This window comes from Hibiscus syriacus, unplaced genomic scaffold (genome assembly GCF_006381635.1).
Source record: "Hibiscus syriacus cultivar Baekdansim isolate YM2019G1 unplaced genomic scaffold, ASM638163v2 tig00109978_pilon, whole genome shotgun sequence".
Taxonomy (NCBI): domain Eukaryota; kingdom Viridiplantae; phylum Streptophyta; class Magnoliopsida; order Malvales; family Malvaceae; genus Hibiscus; species Hibiscus syriacus.
In genome coordinates, this window is record NW_024062545.1 from 499,201 (window position 1) to 512,387 (window position 13,187).

Sequence of the window (13,187 nt, forward strand, 5' to 3'; positions counted from 1 at the left end):
TTTCATTGTTATTATTATTATGTCTCACTAAGTCTATGACTTAGCGTGTAAGCATTTTACACGTAGGTATCGAAAAGCAAAAAGATCCAATATAAGCTCAACAGAACAACATATCTCCACTTGAAGATCAGATCATAAGTAAATTACACAGTATGTCTTGTTTTGTGATAAATAGGTTGGCATGTAAATAAAGTCTTTAAATTAAGTATGCATGCTCTGATTGAGTTTGGTAATGTTTTAAAGGTAGTTATGTAAATCGTAACTTTATAGTGATGAAAGCTTAAATTTTTATGAGTTTTATATAAGTTGTAGCACTGTTCATGGTACTATTCATTACTGTTTACAATATTATTTGCACAGTAGCAGTACTATTCATACCGTATAGTACTATTCATAAAAATATTTTTACCTTAAATTTGTTATAATGAAATATAATTCAATAGTATATTATTGTATTTTCTTAATATAAGTCCAAATGTTTTATTATTTTGTAAGAATATTGTTTTAAAAAGTCAATGTGAAATCTCAGACTCGTATCCGGGTTGGGTACGGGTTGGGGTGTAACATTTAATGGTATCAGAGCTACAGTTTAACCGATTCTAGGCATAAACCAGAGTCTAGAGTGTCTTTATAGATGTACATGCCAACATAAATGTGAAAACTTCTGATCTGGTGTAGTATGGAGTATGTTGTTTTGTTAATAGAATGATATGTTTATTCTTATTAGATGTCCAGACATGATAGTTCTCGAAGTGAAGCGGGAGATGATCAGCCCGCTAAGAGTAGTAATTCACATTCCCTGGCCACGCAAGGTGAAGAATAGACACCTTTTGGAGTTCCTATAAGTGATCAAGATATCTTCTTCAGGACGTTAGATACTGTCCTGACACGTTTCCAACCTCCTGCTCCATCAACTCAAAAAGTGAATGTAATAAAAGAGTTGCGAGGATTAGGAGCTCCCGAATTTAAGGGAGAAGCCGAGGAAGATCCGGTTGCATCAGATCTTTGGCTAAATAATTTGAAAATCATTCTAGATGGTCTCCGCTACTCTGAAGTGGAGAAGCTGGATGGAGTTGTGTCTTTATTAAGGGGACAAACGAGGACATGGTGGACACATGTTACCATGAGAATGTCAAGTGACCAGTTGACTTGGTCTTTGTTCTTGGAAGAATTTAAGCATAAGTATATTAGAGATCAATCTATCCGGAAAATGAAGTAGGAGTTTATGAAATTGAAACAGATGAATCGCTCAGTATATGAATATGAGTGTGAGTTTAATAAGTTGAGTCGATTTGCAGCTGAACTTATTCCTACAGAGAAAGACGCTTGTGAATGGTTTGTAGAGGGCTTATGCCCTAAATTGAAAGAGATGTTAATAGTACTGAACTTGTCCTCATTATAGGAGGTGATTAATCGTGTTAAAGGTCTTGAGAGAGCTCAGAACGAGAGATTTGGGGACTCAAGAGTTCAGACATCTAAGAGTACTAGTGATTCTTCAAACACAGTACCACCAAAAAGAGGAAGAGATTCGGGATTCCAACCTCAAGCTAGATATGAATCTGTTGCATCCTCTGCTAGAGGAGCAAGTCAGGCGAAAGCTAGACAGACGCAGTCAATGGGATCCGGTGCTGGGAGATCCACTCCGAGTCAAGCAAGACAGTGCCAGAATTATGGGAAAAATCATTTTGGAATATGTCGAATGGCTTCTAGAGTCTATTTTCGATGCGGAGAGGCCAAACATTTCATTCGGGATTACCCATTAATGATTGGTGAGCTTGTACCAACTGAAAGAAATGTTTCTGCCTCACAATAAGGACGAGGAAGAGGCAGAGGAAGGAATCAGTCTGAATCCTCTACACAACCTGAAGTTCGATCAACTGCACGTGTATACAATTTAAAGACAAGTGAAGACCATGATGATCCTGATATTATATCATGTACTTTTAAGCTGTATGATAAATTAATATTTGTGTTGATTGATCTTCTAATTATTCTTATATTACCAGTAAATTAGTAAAGGAATTGAGAATCCCATTAGAAGCTACCAGTAACGAGGTGATAATAACTAATCCTTTAGGGCATAGTGCTCGAATGAACAAGGTCTGTAAGGGGTGTCCTATAAAAATTCAGGGAATTGAATTCCCTGCTAATCTGATAGAACTACCCTTTGATGAGTTTGAAGTGATTTTAGGAATGGATTGGCTGTTTCATTATTATGGGAATGTCTATTGTAGATTGAAAAGGTAACCCTGAAGAGTCCAGAACGAATAGAAGTATATGTGATCAGTAAAATGTTTAATCCTTTAGCAAATGTAATATCAGTGATGTCTTCCAAGAAGTTGTTGCTACAAGGATGTTAAGGTTTTCTTGCAAATGTGAAATATATAAGAGCCAAATAGAAAGGGTTAGATGAGATTCCAATAGATCGAGAGTTTCTTGATGTTTACCTGCTGAGTTTCCAGATTACCTCCAGATAGAGAGGTAGAATTTCAAATTGAAGTAATGCCGGGAACAACTCCTATTGCAATGGCGCCTTATCATATGGCTCCGAAAGAATTGCAAGAATTGAAAAAGAAATTGCAAGAGTTGCTAGAGAAGGGATTTATTCGACCAAGTGTGTCACCTTGGGGAGCTCTAGTACTATTTGTTAAGAAGAAAGATGGTTCAATGCGTCTTTGCATTAAATATCGACAACTCAATAAGGTGACAATCAAGAACAAGTATCCCCTTCCCCGAATTGATGACTTATTCGATCAATTAAAAGGAGCTTCAATATTTTCGAAGATTGACTTATGCTCTGGATATCACCAATTGAAGATTCAGGAGAAAGACATTCTGAAGACAGCTATCAGAACGAGATATGGTCATTATTAATTCATTATAATGCCATTTGGAGTAACGAATGCACATACTACTTTCATGGATCTCATAACAGGATTTTTCAACCATACTTAGACCAGTTTGTAGTTGTCTTTATTGATGACATACTGGTGTACTCGAAATCTCATGAAGAGCATAGTTCTCATTTGAGGATAGTCTTACAGATTCTCAGAGATAAGAAGCTTTATGTCAAACTGTTCAAATGTGAATTTTGGCTAAATGAAGTAACTTTCCTCGGGCATGTGATTTATGCAGAAGGGATTCGGGTGGACCCTCAAAAGATAAAAGTTATTATGGATTGAGAGGTTCCAAAGAATGTATCTGAAGTCCAGAGTTTCCTTGGACTTGCCGGTTATTATCGAAGATTCATTAAGAATTTTTCGATGATAATGTTGCCTTTAACGAAGATGATGAGAAAGAACGTATTGTTTGTTTGGACTTCTGAATGTCAAGAAAGTTTGAAGCTTTAAAGGGAATTCTGACAGAAGCTCCTGTATTGGTTCAACCTGAATCTGGCAAGAATTTTTTCGTATACAGTGATGCATCCCACAATGGGTTGGGTGTGTATTAATGCAAGAAGGGAATGTGGTAGCGTATGCATCAAGACAATTAAATCCACATGAAAAGAATTATCCAACTCATGACTTGGAAATGGTTGCTGTTGTGTTTGCTCTCAATATCTGGCATCACTACATGTACGGAGAATGTTGTTACTTGTATATGGATCATAAGAGCTTGAAATATTTGATGACTCAAAAAGAGCTTAATTTGAGGCAAAGGAGATGGGTTGAGTTTTTAAAAGATTATGATGTGATAATTGACTACCATCCTGGAAAGGCTAACGTGGTATAAGATGCTTTGAGTAGGAAAACATTTGTATCTTTATTGGTCTATATGAAAAGTTAAAGCTTAAACCAACGTGGTTAGATCGAATTGGAGAATTAAAAAGTAAAGATGAAATGTGTTTGAAAAGAATAGAGCAAGTAAAGAATAAAAAGATTAAGGATTTTGAGGTTAAGTTGGATGGGAATTTGTATTATAAAAGAAGAATTGTGATACCCGACAATATGGACTTGAAGAAAGATTTATTGACAGAGGCTCATTGAAGTCCATTGACGATGCACTAGGTGGAACCAAGATGTATATAGATTTAAAGGATCGTTATTGGTGGCCAGGGATGAAACAAAGCATTACCAAAATTGTGTCTAAGTGTTTGGTATGTCAACAAGTCAAAGCCGAGCATCAAGTTCCATCTGGATTATTGCAACCACTTTTCATTCCACAATGGAAATGGGAAAATGTGATGATGAATTTTGTTTTGGGGTTACCCTTGACTCCAAACAAAAGAGATTCAATTTGGATAATTGTTTATCGATTGACTAAGTCAGCGCATTTCTTTCCAATTAGAACAGGTTTCTCAATGGTAAAGTACATAGAGTTGTACATTAGAGAAATCATTAGATTGTAAGGAGTGCTTGTTTCTATAGTTTCTGATCGAGACCCTCGATTCACTTCGAGATTCTAGAAATCCCTATATGGAGCGTTGTGAACTCTCCTAAAATTTAGTACGGCCTTTCATCCTCAGATCGATAGAAAATCAAAAAGGACTATTCAAATCTTAGAAGATATGTTGAGAGCATGCGTAATTGAGTTCAAAGGGTCGTGGGAGAAGTATTTACCATTGACAGAATTCGCTTATAACAATATTTATCAGTCCAGTATCAAGATGGCACCCTATGAGGCGTTATATGGAAGAAAATTTTGTACGTCATTAAACTGGTATGAGCTCAAAGATCGAAGTGTTCTTGGTCCGGATCTGATTCAGGATGTGGAAGAGAAAGTTCGGGAAATTCAACATAATCTCAAGTGGCATTTGATCGACAAAAGTCCTATTCTGATCTTAAAAGAAAAGAGATTGAATTTAAGTTGGAGACAAAGTTTTCTTAAGTATCTCCATAGAAGAAAGTATTACGATTTGGTCGGAAAGGAAAGTTGAGTCCTAGATTTATTGGACCTTATGAGATTATAAAGAGAGTAGGACATGTGGCATATTAACTAGCTTTGCCACCTGAGATGGAAAAGATACATGATGTATTTCACATTTCAATGCTTCGAAGATATAGATCTGATCACTCTCATATCGTGACACCAGGAGAGATCGAGGTTCGATCTTACTTGACTTATGAGGAAGAACCTGTTCAAATATTAGCTCATGAAGTAAAACAACTAAGAAATAAGAATATTCCATTGGTCAAAGTATTATGGAGGAATCACAAGATAGAACAAGCAACGTGGGAGCGTGAAGAGGATTTGCGGCATCAGTATCCCCATTTGTTCGTGCAATGAAAATTCGAGGATAAATTTTCTTAATGGGGGATTTGTAACATCCTCAATGCCGGGTTAGTGACCAAAGTGTGAAATTTTAAAAATTTAGTGACCAGATTGGATAAATTGAAAAGATGAAGGAATTAATTGAAATATTTTATATAGGATATTTTAGTAAATGAAGAAAGAGTCAAAGGGCAAATGGTTCATTGAACAAGGAAAATAATTAGGTAATAATTATTGGGTATTTTAATACCCATGTGGAGTATGTTTGGGAAACAAATGTTTCCAGACTTCTCTTATTCATCTTCTTCTTCTCCAACTGTGAAGTATACAAGCAAAGGTGAGTTTCTTAATTGGTTGATTATTTGTTGAATTAAAGGTTGGGTTATGATCCTTAGGTGATACTTAAGCTTAAGGAAAGCTCAAGTTGTCTTATAATCAAAGATGAAGAAGTTATAAGAGATTAAAAGGAATGAGTTTCTAAATAAACTTCTGGAAAAGAGTTGATAAGTTGAATTTGAAACTAAAATTGACTTGTCATAGGCGTGAATAAGAAGTTATAAGTATTAAATCAAAGTTTAGATTACATGGAAAATTTAGTAAGATTCTTAGTTTTAAGAATCTGAATGATATATGGGAGATAATATGACGTTGAAATTATAGAAGTTAATTAAAATGGTTGTAGATGAGTTTGGCGGTATGACAGGAGATTTTATGATGAAATTTAATGAAGAGTTGATGAATTTTCGGATGAAATAACCTATTATGGGCAGGTGAATCGGTACACTATGAATGGGTACCGATACAGTAAGACCAATTTTGAAGGTGCATCGATACACTAAGGGGTGTATTGATGCATGAGAATTTCCTATTTTGTATACCGATACACCCATAGTGCATCGGTACACTCCTAAAGGAAATTAGGAATTTGGCTTATTAAATTAATTTAAGTTAATAACATCGAAGTATAAGGTTTAGGCATCTGATAATTGCCTTAAATTTTATATTTATGTAGATACTGAACCTAAATCAGTTCCGAAACATTTGGGAAGTAAGAATGATCGAGGAAAAAGCAAGGAGACATAGGTGAGTGCATATGCATAGCATGAATATAGTAGTATGTTCAGTTCTAGACTTGTGATAAGTCTAGATTTAATATATTGATACATGATTACATTATATATTATAATACATGACATGAATTCATATTATATGGATTATGTAACTATGTTCTAAGTGAATATGTTTGAAAAGTTACATGAGCTATGTGATAAAGGTAATAATTTACATGTCTACAAGATATAAACTATGTGAATTGTGAAAGCCCATGTTATGTAGATAAGAACTATAGGTATAGTTGGCATGCCAAGAGTATAGGGTCTACACGGTCTTTCGGGACAATTCTACGTGGTCCTTCGGGACATATATGTATTCTTTGGAATATGTATGAGGTCTTTTGAGAAACTTACTTGATCTTTGGTATATTTATATGATTCTTAAGGAATGTTTATGTGGTTCTTATGGAAAAATCTTATATGACACTATGGTGCATTTCTACCCGGTCATTTGGGACAAATTCTACGTGGCACTTCAGTGCAATTTATACGAGCTGTGGTGACAGCATAGTGCACAACCTCACAGTACTCACATACCTCAAGTTCTCATTATTGTTTCATGGGCTAGTGAACTTATTAATACGAATTCATGATGGTTAATTTGATGAGATTATTGGTAAGATACATTGTTATGCAGCTTACATGGATTGCATATATGATTTCATTACACTTTATCTTATTATAGCATCATCATTATATTTCATTGTTATTATTATTATGCCTCACTAAGTCTATGACTTAGCGTGTAATCGTTTTACACGTAGGTACCGAAAACAGAAAGATCCAATATAAGCTCAGCAGAACAACATATCTCTACTTGAATATCATATCAGAAGTAAATTACACATTATGTCTTGTTATGTGATAAATAGGTTGGCATGTAAATAAAGTCTTTAAATTAAGTATGCATGCTCTGATTGAGTTTGTTAATGTTTTAATGTAGTTATGTAAATGGTAACTTTATAATGATGAAAGCTTAAATTTTTATGAGTTTTATATAAGTTGAGTTGAAGTTATTGTAGCAATGCATCGATACACAATTTAGATTCGATGTTTTTGTGCATCGGTACACTGTAGCAATGCGTCGGTACATTATTGCACTGTATTGGTACTATTCATACCATATAGTACTATTGATAAAAATATTTTTACCTTGAATTTGTTATAATGAAACATAATTCAATAGTATATTATTTTATTTTCTTAATATAAGTCCAAATATTTTATTATTTTATAAGAATATTGTTTTAAAAAGTCAATGTGACATCTCAGACTCATATCCGGGTCGGGTACGGGTTGGGGTGTAACAGCAGCTCTGGCGAAAAAGTGTTATTCTGTCTTTGTTAAAAATGTGAGTAAAATGATTCATCCATCAACACTCAAGGAAGTGTTCCAGGTGTACGGAGTTGTGACTGACGTGTTCATTACGTTCAAAAGTAGAAAGAGATATTCAGTCGGTTCTACTTTCTCTTTTGTTACGTTAAGAAGTAAGAATGAAGCAAGCTCAATGGTTCAGAGGGCGGATGAGAGGATGATGGATGGATACAGGATCAAAGTTTATCATGATAAAGTATTGGAAGAAAAAACAAGAGACCTGAGGCTGGTAGAGAGGTTAAGAAGGTGTGAAAGCCTGCTTTGAGGGATTCTAGGTCATTTAAGGATGTTTTGGGTGAGCGACAGGAGGAAGGTGGAAAGTCACAGGAAAATGAAGTAACAATCAGACAAATAGAATAATCGAGTTGGGTTCTATAGTTCATATCAATATTATGGATGAGTGCTCTTCAAATTTACTTTCTAATAGCCAAACATCCAGTAGGACTATTTGGTCGGTAAAATTAAAAGAATGTATAATGAAGATATTATCCAAATAGCCTTTGAAGCAGAAGGCTTTGACGTGAAGGTTAGCTACTAGTACGATTTACTGGTGGTTATTCAATTCAAGGGGGAAAAAGAGCGTCAGATATGTTGGGATAGTAGAGATGTATGGGTTCGAACCTGGTTTAATGAACTGGAAGTTTTGGAAGGATATGAGCAAAGAATAAAAATCAAAGTCTGGGTTATTCTGAATGATGTTCCATTAACAGTATGGAGTGATAAGTTCTTTAACGAGTTAGGGAGTTTGTGGGGTTCAGTAGTATCGATTCATGAATAAACCAGTAATAGAGTCAGATTCGATGAAGCTAAGATTCTTCTGGAAGTTCAGAATGTATCGGCGGTTCTAGAGAAATATGCCATTTTTATTAATGATAGGGTTTTCTCCATCAAAATTCTAACAAAGGTCCAAGAAGATGGTAGAGTTTTCATTGATGGCACCATGGCTGGCGGCGGAGCGTGGCAAACAGACGGCGATGTAGAGGGGATGTTTCCAAGGTTGCAGGAGGAATGTGTCGTAGGTGTTGGTCTCAATACAAGTTTTAATGAAGAAATGAATTTTGATTCGTTAAGTCGGATGAGTGATAATGGAATATTGGAAGCAAGAACGACGCATGCAGTCCCTAACGTGGAAAACATGGTTGTTGTAGATGATGGGTTACATGAAGTGCCTATTCTATCTAATGTTGGGCCTGCAACTCTTGTTGCTGATGAAAGTATTGGATTGGTGGAATAAATTGAGAGGGAGACAATATTAGGATGACCCAATCTATCTCCAATAGTTCAAGGTTATTGGATGTGTCAATTGAAGAGGTCTCATCCTTACAAGTTCTAGATGAGGGTCTTCGGGCAGAAGCACGTGTTGTATGCATAAGTAAAGCTCAATTGAGCTTCAAAGTGTTCCCATTTCTTCTATGGGAAATTCAGGAAATTGCGTCAATAAGGGGTCTAATCCGGTTAGTAGAATGATTTCACATTAAAAAAATCCCCATAAGGAAGAAGAAGGTGCTAAAGAACGCAGAGTAGTGCGAAATTCTGGAAGTCTCCTGAATCGGGGCGGTACAACTAGTGGGGATAATTACACCTGTTCTTTGGGGATAGAAAATGAAGCGAATGTGTCTCTAGCGGTGGGTGAGGCTTTGGGTGTGCAGTTTTCAGTCTCAATAATGAGGGTGCTTGAGAGATTAGAGTCTCTTGAGCTATCGGATAAGCCCTGGCATTGTTATTGAGCTTTGGTTGAGTTTTGCTTGTGGGTTTCATTCTTTTCATGGAATTTGGGTTATCCGTGTTATCTTGGAATATTAGAGGGTTGGGGAAAAATGAAAAGTTAAGAGCGGTTAGTCGGGTTATTGAATCAAATAAAGCTAATGTGGTGATGTTACAGGAATCTAAAGCTATGTATATCCCTGTTTATGTAGAAATAAGATTAAAGGGTAGGTTAGATAGGGAGCTGGTTTTTACGCCGGCTGAAAGTGCCTCGGGTGGTCTGATTACATTGTGGGATCGTAATGCATTTAATGCTAGATGTCAAATTGCTCTTAGGAGAATTGTAGTACTAAAAGGCTTACTAGTTCTACATAACATGGAAATAAGAATTATTAATGTCTATGGTCAGAATGTTGATGGAGAAAGATTGGGGGTTTTCAAGCAATTAAACGATGTTATCGCAAATTTGAATTTGCCGGTGATTGTGGGTGGGGATTTCAATATCGTTAGATCGGATTTAGAAAGAATAGATGGACATGATATTTTAACTTTAATGTCAATCTTCGAAGAATTTATTTCCAAATGGGAATTGACTGATGTTCCAATCTCTGGAAATGTGTTTACATGGTTTAGGGGAGGTTTGAACATGACCACGAGTAAGCTTGATAGAATATTAATTTCATCCGACATCGCATGTCTATTTCCAAATTTGATGTAAATTTCTCTCCCTATAAGTCTATCCGATAATAAACCTGTCATGTTAAGAGAACAGAAGCCAAAAAAGGTCTGTAGGCCTTTCAAATGGTACAACCATTGGGCGGACGATCCCATTCTTGCCGATAAAATTAAGGATGTATGTCGAGCTAATAAGGGTAAAGGGCTTAATAATGTGTTGTGGGTAGCAAAGTCCGTGACTAAGGAATAAGATAGCGTGTACCGGGAAATAAAGATCGACTTGGTTGAGGAATTGGAGAAAAAATTGATACATTAGAGAATTTGTGTATTTTGGATCCAAGAGATATGTCAGTACAATCTGAGCTTGTGTCAGTGAAGGCCAGATTGTGGGTTGTGTTAAGGAAGGATGAAAGAGAATGGTTGCAAAAGTTTAGATTAAGGTGGTTCAGAAAAAGTGATAAGAATACAAAATTTTTTATCTAACTGTTGCGCTAAGAGGTCGTAGGAATCAGATTTCGAAACTGAAGGTGCATAATTCGTTATTTAAAAATCAGTCAGGGATTCAACTAGCTTTCGTCAACTATTTTTGTTGCAACTATAATGATGTGAAAACTCTTCCAGTAAAGAGGTTTGATATCCCATTCAAGAGACTCAATGCAGCTACTAGAAGGCTTATTAAAGGTACATTCTCTGAAGAAAAGAGCGGCTCACAATCAAGTCGTCGGATGGATCAAGAGCGCCATGTTCGGATGGTTTTAGTTTGGACTTCTATAGAAAATTTTGGATAGACATAAAAGCAGATGTCATGAATTTTATGGAAGACTTTTACTGGGGTAGAGTTAAAGATTTCTCTTTTAATAAGTCGTTCATTGCTCTTATTCCGAAGAAAATTGAGGTTGTTTACCTGAAGACTTCAGACCAATTTCATTGGTGGGAAATATGTACAAGATTGTTTCTCACGTATTGACTAAGAGGATGATTTGCTTCATAAAAAAAGTGATTGGCGAGAACCAGTTCACTTTTATTGCTGGAAAACATATTACAGATTGCTCCTTGTTTGCGAATGAAGTCATTGATGATCTGATTAAAAGCAAGAATGAAGCAATATTGGTTAAGGCAGATTTCAGCAAAGCATATGACACAGTCGACTGGGATTTTTTGAATATGATTTTAAAGAAAATGGGATTTGGCAAAAGATGGAGGAAATGGATTAATATTTGCATTTCGTCCCTATGATTGTTGTACTAGTTAATGGGTGTCCTTCTAAGTATTTTTCTATTAAGAGGGGTCTTAGGCAAGGTTGTCCGTTATCGTCGTTTTTACTTAATGTTGTGGGTGAGGCCCTCAGTGGGTTGTTAAAGAAATTTGTTGCAGCTGGATTATGTGGAGGGGTAGATATTGGGCTAGAAAGGGTAGAAGTGTCTCATATCCAATTTGCTGATGATCTCATTATATTTTCGGCAGCAAAGGAAGAGATGATTAAAAACCTTCACCGTGTTCTTAAAATATTTGAGGTAGTTGTTGGTCTGAAGTTAAACATGCAGAAGACTAAGTTATTTGGTATTAATGTGGATGATAATAGAGTTAGAGGTTGGGCGGATTCGATTCATTGTGGTTGGGCAAGTTTGCCTACGACTTATTTGGGGCTGCCGTTAGGTTATAAAAAGAATTCTAAGCTGATGTGGCAACCTAGCGTGGATAAAGTCAAATCTCGACTCCAAAGCTGGAAAGGTAAAATACTCTCTTGGGGAAAGGATTACATTAATTAAATCTGTCTTGGTGAATTTACCGGTTTAGTACATGTCCTTATTTACTATTCCTTATTCCATAGCTGAGATGATTAATAAATGTATAGCTAGATTCCTTTAGAATGTTAAGGCTGAGAGAGGTATTCATTGGATAAAGTGGGATAATGTTTGTGGCCAAAATCCATGGGGGTCTGGGTATTTTTGATGTTAAAGATAGGAATCGAGCTTTGTTGAATAAATGGATTTGGTGATTCAGTGAGGACAATGAAAGTTTATGGGAAACGATTATAGTTGCTAAGTATAATTGTGATCCGGAGTACCTAAAGTCGTTAGCACGCGAAAGTTGTCAGGGGTGTGGCACAAAATAGTGAATCCGGCTGTGTCGAACGCTGATGGTTTCTTATCCGATGTGAGGTGTGTTATGGGGAATGGGTCCATAATTGATTTCTGGTCTGATTATTGGATTGATGTATATTCTTTAAAAGTAGATTTTCCTAGAATATATGGGATTGCTATAAAAAATCTGGAACGATTAGCGAGTTCGGCTTTTGGGCTCATGGTGCTTGGGAATGGAAGATTGAGCTGAGGCGTGGCCTGTTCGTATGGGAAATGGCTATATGGAGTGATTTTACTCAAGTTCTAAATAGAGCTATTTGCTCTCATCCAGGCTTAGATAGATTAATATGGTTAGGTTCTCCCGATGGTAGATTTAGTCCTAAATCTTTCTGCATCAAGTTGGCCTAGGTTGGTAAGATGGAAGACCCAATTTGGAAACTAGTTTGGAATAAGTTCGTTCCTCCTAAAGTGGCTACTTTTGTGTGGAAAGCTGTGTATCAAAGGTTGTTGGTTGTTACTGAATTGGTTAAGTGAGCTGTTAACTGTAATGCTCATCCCTTTTGCATATTTTGCAAACGTCATCCGGAATATGTTAATCATGTGTTGTGTCATTGCTATGTTGTTTGGCAAGTTTGGCAACGGTGGTGTAATGTCTGGAAAGTTAATATTATCTTCCCCACGAACGTTAAAGAGATGCTAGAGATTTGGTTTTCACAGAAAATAAGAAGTAAAGTTCGGGATTTATGGCAACTTGGGTTTTTGATCTGATTTGGAAGCAGAAACAATTCAAGGTTCATCGGTAGTTCATTCACAGTGGATCAGATATATAACTCTGTTTTACTGCAAATAGGGGTTTGGGCTAATATGTTATGGTCATTGTTGATTCCTCATGTTCAAGATTTCGTTTGAAGCCCGGAATATATTATCTTTGATTATTGTCAATGGTGAGTAGAAGATTTCGTGTTGTTTTTGTAGCATTTTCCATGGAAAGCCATATGTAAAATTTAGGTGTCGAATCTTAGGAATG